The 12,829-nt window shown below is 30.3% G+C and overlaps 1 protein-coding gene across 1 annotated transcript in view; it reads left to right on the forward strand.

Annotated features, from left to right (window-relative positions):
* LOC117169724 overlaps nucleotides 1-12,829 on the forward strand; it is a 69,123-nt gene that overhangs the window by 50,182 nt on the left and 6,112 nt on the right. The window lies entirely within an intron of this gene.

Raw genomic sequence — 12,829 nt, forward strand, 5'->3', positions numbered from 1 at the left:
AGTATACACTACTAACACACCTTTTCAAAGACTTCACAGGCTAGATTTATTGAGTCGATTGCGTACTTTTATGAACAATGTGGGAGTCTTTAAGCTGATCTTATCTAAGAAACGTCTTCCCATTTGTTCCTTAATTGCGTTCATGATGGCAGCTGCGCTTAAACCAACCCCCTGTTCGACCGTGTATGTGTATGCAGTAGTAATTTTCTTACGATCCTCAGGGGAAATATCAGTCAAATTAATCCAACAGATGGCGCCACAAAAAGTATGTCTGAGTTTTTCATTGAATTGCATTAAGAAAAAGCAAAAATAATTAAAAACTTGATGCTCTTTACAAACAAACAAGAAAAAATATATAAAAAGATAAGAGTAACTATTACTAATTATTTAAAAAAAGAAAAAGTCACGAAAATATGTGGTTTAATATGAATAAAATTTAATTTTGAAATACATTTTGAAAGCAGTTCGAGCTTGATATTTCTATGATTTATTTTGCTGATGTTATTGATTTTATTATTTGTTCTAGTTAAACAAAATTATTTTTGTTGAAATTATTAATATAGCTAATAAAAATAATTTTTAATTTTTAAGAGCTCAATGACAAAAATATTAAAAATATATACATGATCAAAAGAATTAATAAAAAATATATCACTTATATCCAATATAAGTATAATAATAATTAAAATATGTAAGACTACAACTTAAGTTGCAAAGTAAAGAATCTTTGTACCTATAAAATCTTAACAATTTCAAGTAATGAAGGAAATATTTTTTTAAAGTAATGGTAATTGCAATTAAAATGTTTGAGGGAATAATTTGGTAAAAAATCAATGACAAGACTGATAAATGAGAAAATGGATTTAATATTATTTAATATAATGTATATATTTATTTAAATTTAACCGAACATCATATATACATTTATGCAGTTCAATCATTTATTTGTTGCTTAATCTTGAAAGCCTTATTTTTGCTGCATTCAACCCCTAATAATTTTATTAATAAATTTAAATTTAAGGAGATTATGAGTTAAATAGTAAATTATATTATTGCAAACCTCATTTCTGAAATAACCATACTATAAACTATTAAACTCTATAAATAAACGTACTGTACTCATGACGCACAGTTGGAGGAAATGCACTTAATTCATTCAAAAATGTGATACGAGAGCCTGACTCTCATACCTTATTCCCACTACTACCCTTGGGCCATACGTGCCTCTCTAGAATACAGGGCTATCGTGTAGCATCAAAGCCTGGAGCATATTCAGTTCTGTTATAACCCTCTAGCAATAAAGACGTCCTGAATTGCTGTCTGCAATTCAGTTCTTAACACAAGAATCCATACGCATTATTTACCACATAACATTTTGGCGATCCTGCCAGGATCAACTTTTCGAATCCTTATATTCTACGGAATTATTAAAGAGGGTATCTCATAAAAGTTTGGTCTCTGAGACGAACCTTGAGGATAAAAGAATTTCTACGAAAATTCAAAATTGAAAAACTCCAGATCTGCCTACGAGAGACCCGATAACACCGAAAAGTAAGAAAACTTTAGTTAAAAATAGTTGGTGAATTGAGTAGCCACTATACTACGTAAAACTCTTGTTTTCTGAAATTCACAAAACTGAACGAGGCCCGCAAACAGGCGGAAGAGGCAAAGGCCTACCAACGAGAAAACAACACAGCACTGCATCAGCAATGGAACTGATATGCCATCACCTGGAACGACCGCTTCCAGATAAGAAGGGAAGGAAGTCGACGATCATCCACTCAACTTATCTAAACGAAGGAGCAAAGCTGTAAGTTATCGTCGAATTAAAATTAAAAATTAAAAGTTTATACGCTACGGTGCCGTTAAAAAAATCAGTCCTTTTGCCCTCTTTATATGGGAGACGGCCTATCGAGACGACCCGAATAGGATAGTTGGTATACTCCTGGTGTTCCAGAGTCGATGGACAAAACCTACCTGACCCAAGGCCGGAGGGACGCGAGCGAGTGAGAACGCACAGAAGAGAGCAAAGAAATGTAGGAATAGATCGTCGTGAACTGCCGTATATCCGCAGGAGAGTCAACAATAGCGGAAAGAAGGAAGCAGGGAAGCAGCTCAATGAGCAGAGAAGAAAACTTGTGCGAAGCAACGCGCAATGTGGGTTGCAACCTAACCGAAAACCAAATCTCGGCTCGTGACGCAATCAGAGCAATGAAGCCTTTGAATGGGCAAGACGATGCCGGGATTAAGGAATTTATCCGAAAAGTCGAAAAAATCAGGCAGCAATGCAGTCAACCGGATTTACACAATCAAAAGCACAATCAAAACTTGATTAATGTGTTGGACAGGATAAAGGCATTAGGACTAAAACTAGAACCAACTAAATGCGGGTATTTACGACCCGAACTCGAGTATTTAGACCATCTACTTACAAAGGATGCAGTATAACCTAATCCAGCGAAAATTGAAGCTGTAAAACACTTTAAAATCCCTATCACAGTAAAGGAAATTCAGTCTTCTTTGTTCTTAGCAGGATACTACAGAAAATTCATTAAAAACTTCTCTAGTATAGCAAGACCTCTGACTAAGCTAACCCAAAAAGATACAATATTTTACTGGACACCCAAGTGCACTGAAAGTTTTGAACAACTAAATAACGCCTTATGCTCAGCAACAGTACTACGATTTCCGAACTTTAAGGAAACTTTTACGCTAACAACAGACGCATACAACCAAGGATTTGGTGCAGTACTATAATAGAACGGGCACCCACGCTTATTCATATCAAGAACGTTGAACCAGACAGAAGAAAATTACACGACCAGTGAAAAGGAATTGTGGGCTATAGTATGGGCAGTCAAACGACTTTGTCAGTACCCACTGGGGAAAAAATTTACAATTCAGACGGATCACAAGGCCTTGATTAAGCTCCATAATGTAAAAGACCCGAGCTCACGATGCTAATATGGAGAATCAGATTAGAGACATACAAGTATGAAGTCCAGTATGTTAAAGGTAAAGAAAATAAAGCTGCGGACTGTTTATCCAGACTATTTGCGGATACCAGTCCAGACATACCCAGTATAGCTCTAGAAGACACAGACAAAGTAGCACCTTACATGAAAATACTCGACACGCCCATAAAGGGAGAGTTAAATACCCCCACGTTAAATGAACCCAAGCCCATAATCACTGGTCACGAGAAAGTTGACAGCAGCATCAAAATTAAATTTCCTGATAGAAGAATCAGCGAGTCCTCTGAGAAATTAACTGAGGAATCGACTGATGAATCATCTGAGGATGAATCAGAAAGTTTAAAATACAATAAGCAGGATTCCAATTTATTCGATAATTACTTAGAGTGGAAAGAAAACTCGCTGACAAATGAAAAGTTTAAAATTAAACTCAATGAAAAAAAGGTAATAAGAAAAGCTCACGGTGATCACTTAGAAGAAAACAATACCATCAGTAAAGCAAGGGAAAAGCATAATGGGCAGGAATGGACGAAGAAATAAAAAGGTACGTGAAATCATGTCATATCTGTCAACTACAAAAGGCAGTTAGGATAACAAACGAAGCACCAGGTATTATTCCCGATATTCCTCTAAACCTACATGAAAAAGTAGCCATGGATATATTCGGCCCGTTGCCAGAGACAAAGAGTATAAATAAGTATATTTTGAATATCCAGGACAGGTTAACACGGTACACTTTATTACTGCCAATGAAAAACGAAACTTCTGAAAGCATTCTGAATAATTTAATGGAAATCTACATCTACGTGTTTGGGGCACCGCAGGTCATTCTGACTGATCAAGGACAGAACTTCTTGTCAGAATTAGTACAACAGTTTGAAGAAATGTTCAAAATTAAATACATTAAAACTACTGCATTCCATCCTCAGGCAAACGGAAATATAGAGATAGTGCACTCAAAATTAAGAAATATGATAAAGACTTCAATGTCAGAAAACAATAACGAATGGGATGAAAACATTAAGTTTATAAATTTTGCAATAAATACTACCAGGAACAAGATGACGGGACTCTCATCCTTCGAGATGAAGATAAAGACGTCCCGAATTGTTGTCTGCAATTCAGTTCTAAACACAAAAATCCATGCGCATTATTTACCACGTAACAAATGTTCCGAGCCTTCAATTTTCTTGCGATTTTGAATTTTTTATTTTAAATTAAAGATCATTAAATTATATACACCTTCACTCTCCGAACTTTTCTCTCCTCTATTTTTTTATTAATAATTTTTCCACTGAAATTATGGATGAACTAAAATTTTGTACATAACAATTTTTTACGCTTTAATAACTCATCAGGAAAACTTTATATTGTCTTAAATTGATGTTTAGGGACTCATAGGATACAAATAATTTTTTTATTATTTCATTTAGTTGTTATAAACCAATTTTATGAACAAACTAAGAAATAGTCTTATTATCGGTAATAATTTTAAAAACTATGATAGCCACTGTGATAAACAACTTTTGTGGCAAAATATTAGAATTTGAGAATTTTCAAATTATAATTTCTTTCAATGGCCAGAACGACTTCAGGTGTTCCTTAAAATAATAAATATTTAATTATATTTGATAAAATATAAGCATTTTAATTTTTTTAACAAATTAGATAAACAGATTTAAAATTTTGGCCCTTTCGCATGGAAAAATTTTTTTGCACTGGAATTTGTTTAAGCTATTGGGCGAACGACTGCTAGTGACAAAAATATTAGAAGGGTTAACAGTAACCACTGTTATTAACAATTCTTGTGACAAAATATTTAAACTGTAGGTTTGATCAAATTTAAATTTTCTTTGATTGCCAAGTCGGTGGGTTATTGTCAAAAGATTTTATATTGAGTGAATCTTAACATACAGTGTTGTGATTCATTTTCAATCTATTACAATTGATAACGCGTCTTTTTCCAAGTTGTTATATTCTACTAAATATTATAAAGGATACATTTTTTAGGAATATCCGCACCCATTGAAGCGATTGAAGAAAATAAAAATTTTGATAAAACCTTACTTTTGAATATTTTGTCACGAGAAATATCTATAACAATGTTATTGTTAACTTCTCAAATATTTTTGTGACTAGCAGTCATTCATACAGCAGGTATAAACATTTTCAGTGCAAAACCAACTTCTATGTGAAGGGATCAAAATTTTGAATTCGTTTATCTAATTTGTTTACAAAAATTGAAATTGTTATATTTTATCAAATATAATTAAATATTCAATAGTTTAAGGAATACCTGAGGTACTGAACGTCATGAGTACGGTACGTTTGTTTATAGAGCTTAATAGTTTAAATTTATTAAATATAACTTTTCACTCATAATACAACTTCATTCAAAACAGGGACATGACACACGGACTGCGGAACGAGGCAAAGATATTATAAACGTAGATGCGGTGCGGGCTTAATTACCCGCGATACATATAGACGGCGCGTCCGGCGAAAATTGTCAGTTCCCCTCTACCCACCGCTCCTCGGCTATAGCACACATCGACAACAGCCACTTGGAGCGCTGTAAGCAACTCTCAGTAGGCCCCTCGAGGCGCACTAATGGTTACTTAGCTCGGACAAGAACAATTTGGATTGAAAGTAAATTACCAATTCAAACATTTTTACATTTATAACTTTGCAAAACATGGTTAGTTTAATAAATACCACAAATAAGAGTCGATGAATAATTTATATTATGGTTTCATATATTTCCCACTATTTCTAAAATTATTACTTATAATTTTCATTCTATATATTGTCTATATATAGTTCTTTAATATTACTTATTTTTATTTTTGTGGTCTGCAATTACTATGGATTTTTAATGTACATAAATACAATGCACATTTTCAAACAACGTTTTTATTCAAAAATACATTTGTTCAATTATTGTTATTTTGAATTCCAACAATAATTTTTAGAAACTTTAAATATTAAAAAAGTTTTTTCTTTGGTATAAGTATTTTATTATTCTATTATAAAAATATTTGTTAACAAACTATTTTTTAATTGTTCAAATTAGGGAGTTGTCTAGACCGGATATTGTATAATTCGGAAATTTGCTGTCGGCAATTCTCAAATTCTGTAAGATTGTAAATTGTCGAGAATTTTCCAATTCGGAACTTTTATATTTCGACAATATTATAATTTCGGAATTTTTACAGTGATGTGGGAATTTTATTTTTCGGAAAAAGCGACTGAAAAATCCCGAAAAATAAAATTCCCGAAACTGTAAAATTCGTAAATTGAAAGATAACCAAAGAATAAAATTCCCGAAATTATAAAAGTCCCGAAATATGAAAGTCGAATTGGAGAATTCACGAAAAATAAAATAAATAAAATTCCAGACAATAAGATATTACCGAATTTTAAAAATCCCCAAAGAAAATGGCTGAATTATAAAATATCTGAACTAGAAAATTCATGAATTTAAACAATTTAAGAAATTGTTTATTAAATATTATTCATTTATTGAAAATACAATAATCGAATATATATTTCTGTATAAAAATTTTTTTTGAAAATGTGCATAGTATTTGAAAAAAACATAAAAAAGTTCTGAAAAGTTGAATTTTTTATTAATAAAAAAAAAATAAAAATAAATTTTGATATAAATCGTTGTTAAACTGAATCCTGCAAAGTTTGTTTCAAAAATGTTATTATGTAGGTACGAAAAAAATTTAGGCAGAACATTTTTTTCTTTCAAAGCACACGTGTTTTTAACGTATTTTTTAATACAATTTTTATAAAATTATTATTCAGGTCCCGGAGATTTCATTTTTTGGGATTTTTCATTCATCCCTTTCGGAATTTTTGTCAGTGGTCCCATATTTTCATACCTCCTCTTAAAATTATGTAATTTTTCAAAATAAAAAGTCAACATTTGAAAACATTTAAAAATCATCAAAAGTATTTATTCTCTTTTAAATTATTTCAAATCTTTTAAAATTATTTAAAACATTTTTCGGAACTTTTAAATGTCTTTTAGACTGATTCCCATTTTTCATAACATTTTTGTAAAATCCTGCACACAAAATTGTTTTAAGAGCTTCCAGAATTTTTCTAATATTGTAAATCTTTTGAAATGTTTTGAAATATTTTTAAACATTCTCTTTGAGTTATGTACTTTTTCAAAATAAAAAGTCATTTTAAATCTATCCAGAAATTTTTATTGTTTTCCTAGTATTTCAAAATTCTTGAGGAGCTCCAAATTTTGTTCTTTTCTTTGTAACATTCAGAAACCTCCAGCTTATTTGATTTTTTTTTGCTTGAAAATACTAATTTATTTGTTCGAAAATGAAAGCTACTTCCTTGAAAAATCATCTTTTTCGAATATTCAACTGTTTTGTTGAAAATTTGTCTTTTTGGCTCAAAAATGCATATTTTTGCCTAAAAATACTAATCTATTTTGTTCAAAAATTACAACTACTTTCTTGAAAAATTCTTTTTTTTCGATTATTAAAGTTTTTTTAATGAAAATTGGTCTTTTTGGGCAGAAAATTCGTTCTTTTTTATTAAAATAATAGCAAATGTTTTTGTTTTTAATTTTATCTACTTTTAAAATTCGGCCATTGGTTTGGAAATTCAACTATTTGGTTAGAAGTGTAACTATTTTATTAATAATTTAATTATTTTCTTAAAAATTTAACTACTTTCTTAAAAAATCATCATTTTTGGTCGAGAATTCAACTGTATTATTGAACATTCATTTTTTTTTGTTAAAAATAGAACTTTTTGGGGGTTTGATTAATTTTATTTAAAATTTCAACAAATTTGTTTGAAAAATCATCAAAAACTTGGTTTTTGGTTAAAATTCATGTATTTTGTTGAAAGTTCCTCTTTTTTGGTAAAAAATTATCCTTCTTCTTTAAAAATCCATATTTTAGTCGAAAATTCATCTGTTTTTTGTTCAAATTTAATCTTTTTATAAATTTTACCATTGGGTTGAAAATTCAACCACGTATTTGGTGAGAAATAGCACTGTTTTTAAAGAAATTTCATTATTTTGTTTTTTTTAATAAAAACATTGGGACATTTTTTATGTAAATTGTTTATAAACATGTAAGGTGTCATATTCCACTAAATATGATCAAAGATACATTTTGTAGAAATATCCGTCACCATTGTAGCTATTAAGGCTATGTGATGAGTGTAACAGCAGATCAAGTCAGCCCTAAGATCAATATTTTTTCACCCATATTGAAAAATAAAAATTTAAACAACGCGGAAATTTTTTTCGGGAAATGTTAATAAATATTAAAGGATCGTTTGTTGCCTTGCAAAGAGTTGGAGGAAGAAAAAAGTTTATTTATGAAAATAATGTTTATCGACGGACACACTTAAGTTTTACAGCAGAAGTTTGACTTTTAACTTTCACTGACGGTAATCATGCAATCTGTTTTACCCACAGATCCCTAGAAGTTCGAAGTTGTCTACTCGCTGCGCTAGTCCTGCTTTGACACAGCTGATACCAGACTGATACGTATGTCAGACCAAATATGTTTATTTGCATTTCAAGTGCAAAAAGTAGTTTTTGCATTATTGGTGCATAATGTTCGTGAGCGATTTTTGTTGTTTTGCCCCACTTTGATAAGTATAAACCTCATAACTAGGCCATTGACAACATTGCAAATTGATTGCAGGGTTTGACGACAGCACGGTCGGTATTTCTCCAAAATAGAAATTTAAAAAAAAACTTTTTTCACTATTCTAATTATTTAGGACCAGAGACAAATTCTTGCATGCCTTCTATTTATCGTGTCAAATTTTTAACACGATATCTCATTCCGTGTGGACGTAAGTTGGGAAAGAAAATTTCCACTGGTATTTTCTAAAAAAAAATTTCTCAGAATTCCCACCGGAACAAAGCAGCGACATGGACTTTATTACCTCCTCTTTCATTTACAAAATTTTCAGAGCGATGCCTCATTTCGCTTAGATGTAATTTGGGAAAGAAAAATCGAAGACCAGGTGTGGTCACGTAACCCTCTCGTAACATGGCCTTAAAGAAAGTAAAAATTTTGCTAAAACCTTACATTTGAATATTCTGTCAACAGAATTATTCATAACAATGGTTATTGTTAACTTCTCACATATTTTTTTGACTAGCAGTTATTCGCCCAACAGCTTAAAATATTTCCAGTGTAAAAAAAATTCTATGGAAAGGACCGAATTTTGAATTTCTTTATCTAATGTATCTACAAAAATTTAAATTGTTATGTTTTATCAAATATTATTAAATATTTATTGTTTCAGAGAATACCTGAAGTCTTCCTGGCGCTTGAAGGAAATAATAATTTGAAAAACCTTAAATTATAATATTTTGCCACAAGAATTGTTTATAACAATAATTATTATAAACTTTAAAATTATTTTTGTTATTAAATGTAATTCCTACATTAATGTGAAGCACTTTTAGCACGAAAAAATTTTACCGAAAATAAGACTATTTGTTAATTTGTTTATCAAATTTGTTTCCAACAAATGACTGGAATGATGAACAAAATATTTGTATTTTATGAGACTTTGAGTAGAAAAATTACTAATAAACAAATAGAGAAGACAGAAGCTCGGAGCGTCAAGCTGAACGAAAAAAGTGAATTTACTCCTACTGTCCGTCATGAGTACGGTACGTTTGTTTATAGAGTTTAATAGTTTATAGTCTGTTCATTTTAGAAATGAGGTTTGCAGTAATATAATTATCTATTTAATTCAGAATCTCCTTTAAATAAAATTTCTTTAATAAAATGATTAGGGGTTGAATGCAGCGAGAAAAAAGCTTTCAAGATTAAGCAACAAATAAATGATTGCACTGTATAAATGTATGTATGATATTCGGTTCAATCAAAATAAATATATACATTATATTAAATAATATTAAATTCACTTGCACATTTATTAGTATTTTCATTAACTTTTTACCAAATTATTTCCTCAATATACAATATTCGTCATATTTTTGATTAATTCTTCTGATCATGTATATGTTTGAAATATATTTGTCATTGAGGTCTTTTATATTATTAATTTTTTCATTAGCTACATTAATAATTTTAACAAAAAATAATTTTGTTTAACTTTAACAAATAATAAAATCAATAATATGAGCAAAATAAATCACAAAAATATAAAGTTCGAACTGCTTTAAAAATGTATCACAAAATTAAATTTTATTCACATTAAACTACATATTTTCATGACTTATTCTTTTTTAAATAATTATTAATAGTAATTATTAATATTTTTGCTTTTTCTTAATGAAATCCAATGAAAAAGACAGACCTACTTTTTGTGGCGCTATCTGTTGGATTAGTTTAACCGATAATTCCCCTCCAGATCCGAAGAAAACAGAAAAGTGGGAGCGATGCATGGGGCTGGTTTTATGTGAAAAATGACTTTCGCGGATTCCATCAAATGTCGACATTCTTAGACCCCCTGAGCCAGAAAAAATAGTTTTTACGTCGGGGTCTGTCTCTTGTCATTGTTGTCGTTGTAGTCTGTAAACCGGTAACATTTCAAGGAATTATTCGATTGGATTCCCCTTTAGCACATTTTATAAGGATATGAAAAGAAAAGACGAGTTCATTAGCCAAATTTTTGACCACTTTTTTATACTTAAAAATTATTTCGACAGCTTTTTATAGTAGACCAAAATACGAACAATTTATTCTTATTACTTTTTTTGATAAAATAAAAATTACCAAAGTTATAGCATATTTAAAATTCAAAAAACCAAACGAAAATGAACATTTACAGCCAAAAAAGCGTGGTATGGGAGAAAGTCATAAAAAGAAAAATTTTACTTTTTCAAGGCCCTAAAAGATTGTCTAAACAACACTTTTTGAATTTTTATAGAAAAAATCGTAAATTCAAATTTTGATTGCACAAAAAAAATGAATTATTACATTTTCATCCTTATAAGACGGTATTGTTTTATGTGAAAAATGAATTTCGCGGAAACCATCAAATGTCGACGTTTTGAGACGTCAAATATATATAATGTAAATAAGATTCACCCTTTTCCTCCAATCACAAAGTTGGCGGTGCACGTGCAATGCTGCGGACGTTCTTTGCTCTCTGCGTGAGACAAAAATATATGTTTGCACTCTAGTTTATTGCCAGAAGCCTCTTCGCGGTTACCAATTTAGGACTATTACCGAAGATAATAATATCGTTAGTATTACATATATGGAAAATAGTAGAGTTTCGTGTAGGTCTAGCCACTTAAGGGCCCCATCGACCGTGGTTTGTATCGCGAATGCCCCAATAATGTGAAGTTTATTGTATCTGTCAGAATTTATTTAATTGTAGCCTGTGCAGTTTGTGGGCTTCGTAAAGACGTTGAAGTTCATTTTTAATAGTTTTAAAATATAAGATTAGAAAACTGGAAATTTGTATTGACAAATAAAGTTAATTTTTCAATGCACACTTTTTGATTTCAGACTACACATTTTTAATAATTGAAAAATTGTGTGATACTTTGTTTCAAATTTTTACACTTTTTACACTATTTTTGATCTCACAAAAGGATTTTTATTGTAGCAATATCAATACAATTTCAAGAAGAATTTAAGGTTAGCAAGTTCTTTTTACAATCTAACTGAAAAAGGATATTTTGTGTGAATGTTTAAAAAATTAAATTTCTTATAACTACAAAAATATCATGTATTTTTTATAATAGACCTTTTCATTTCAATTATTTTGTGGTGCGCATGCGCGAAAAAGTGTTGATCTTCCTGTCAATTTTCGGCCCTGTTGCTCGCAATTGCATAGGAAATTCAGTGTTTTCATTTAAAAAATAAAGTTTTGAACGATATAGCGAAGTGTTTGTGCGTGAAACGGAAGGAGATAATACGATGCCAATATTTACAACTTTTTTTCTTAAGAAAAAAAGATGCGCAATCAAATTTTACATCCATATATATCTTTTGAAAATTAAAATTCGAAAATTTTTTCTAAAGCCTCCAGGGGACTTCGTTTTCGCACGAAAAAATTTTATGTGCCCTTATTGCATCCGGACCCACAATTTAGAAAGGGTGAAATTAATAATACGAGTATAAGGTTCCACTTACAAATGTGTGAAGCATGCAGGAAATGCAACAAATGGGTGAAGTTGTGTGGACGTAAAGATTCCAAGTTTAAGTCAATCAGGAACGTCACAAAGGATACATATATTTGTTCTTTACACTTCTTTGGAGAATTTGGACCTACAGAAGAGTATCCAGACCCGATAGAATGTCGGCCGAAAACGATAAAAGAGGTAAGAATAATATAAAAATTTATGAGAAAAGAGTAAATTGAGTTGTGACCGCTTTAACCTAAATATACTTTGTGGTTATAAAACGTCAGTACGTCCAGAGTAGTGCATCGTCATATGAAGATTTACTTTCTGTGTAAATAATTACGAATCAAGTTAAAATTGAATCAATAATATTACTAATTATAGTAAATATTGTGTTTTTAATTTTTATTGGCAAGTACAATGTTTTTGTAAGTGTGTTTGTAAATCTTGTCATTGGAATTATTGTGTTATGGAACTGTTATTATTATGATTTGTCAGTATGTTTTTTGTGATTTTTGTTTAAAAAAATATTTGTAGTTGATAAACTGCGAACGTAAATTAATTCATGATTTTTAAAATGGAATTGTACTTTAAGTTTAACAAGTGTAAACACCCGACTGCAGGTTTATTAACTATTTTCAATTGTGGGTCCGGATGCAATAAGGGCACATAAAATTTTTTCGTGCGAAAACGGAGTCCCCTGGAGGCTTTAGAAAAAATTTTCGAATTTTAATTTTCAAAA

Source organism: Belonocnema kinseyi, chromosome 3 (assembly GCF_010883055.1).
Source record: "Belonocnema kinseyi isolate 2016_QV_RU_SX_M_011 chromosome 3, B_treatae_v1, whole genome shotgun sequence".
NCBI classification, from domain to species: Eukaryota; Metazoa; Arthropoda; class Insecta; order Hymenoptera; family Cynipidae; genus Belonocnema; species Belonocnema kinseyi.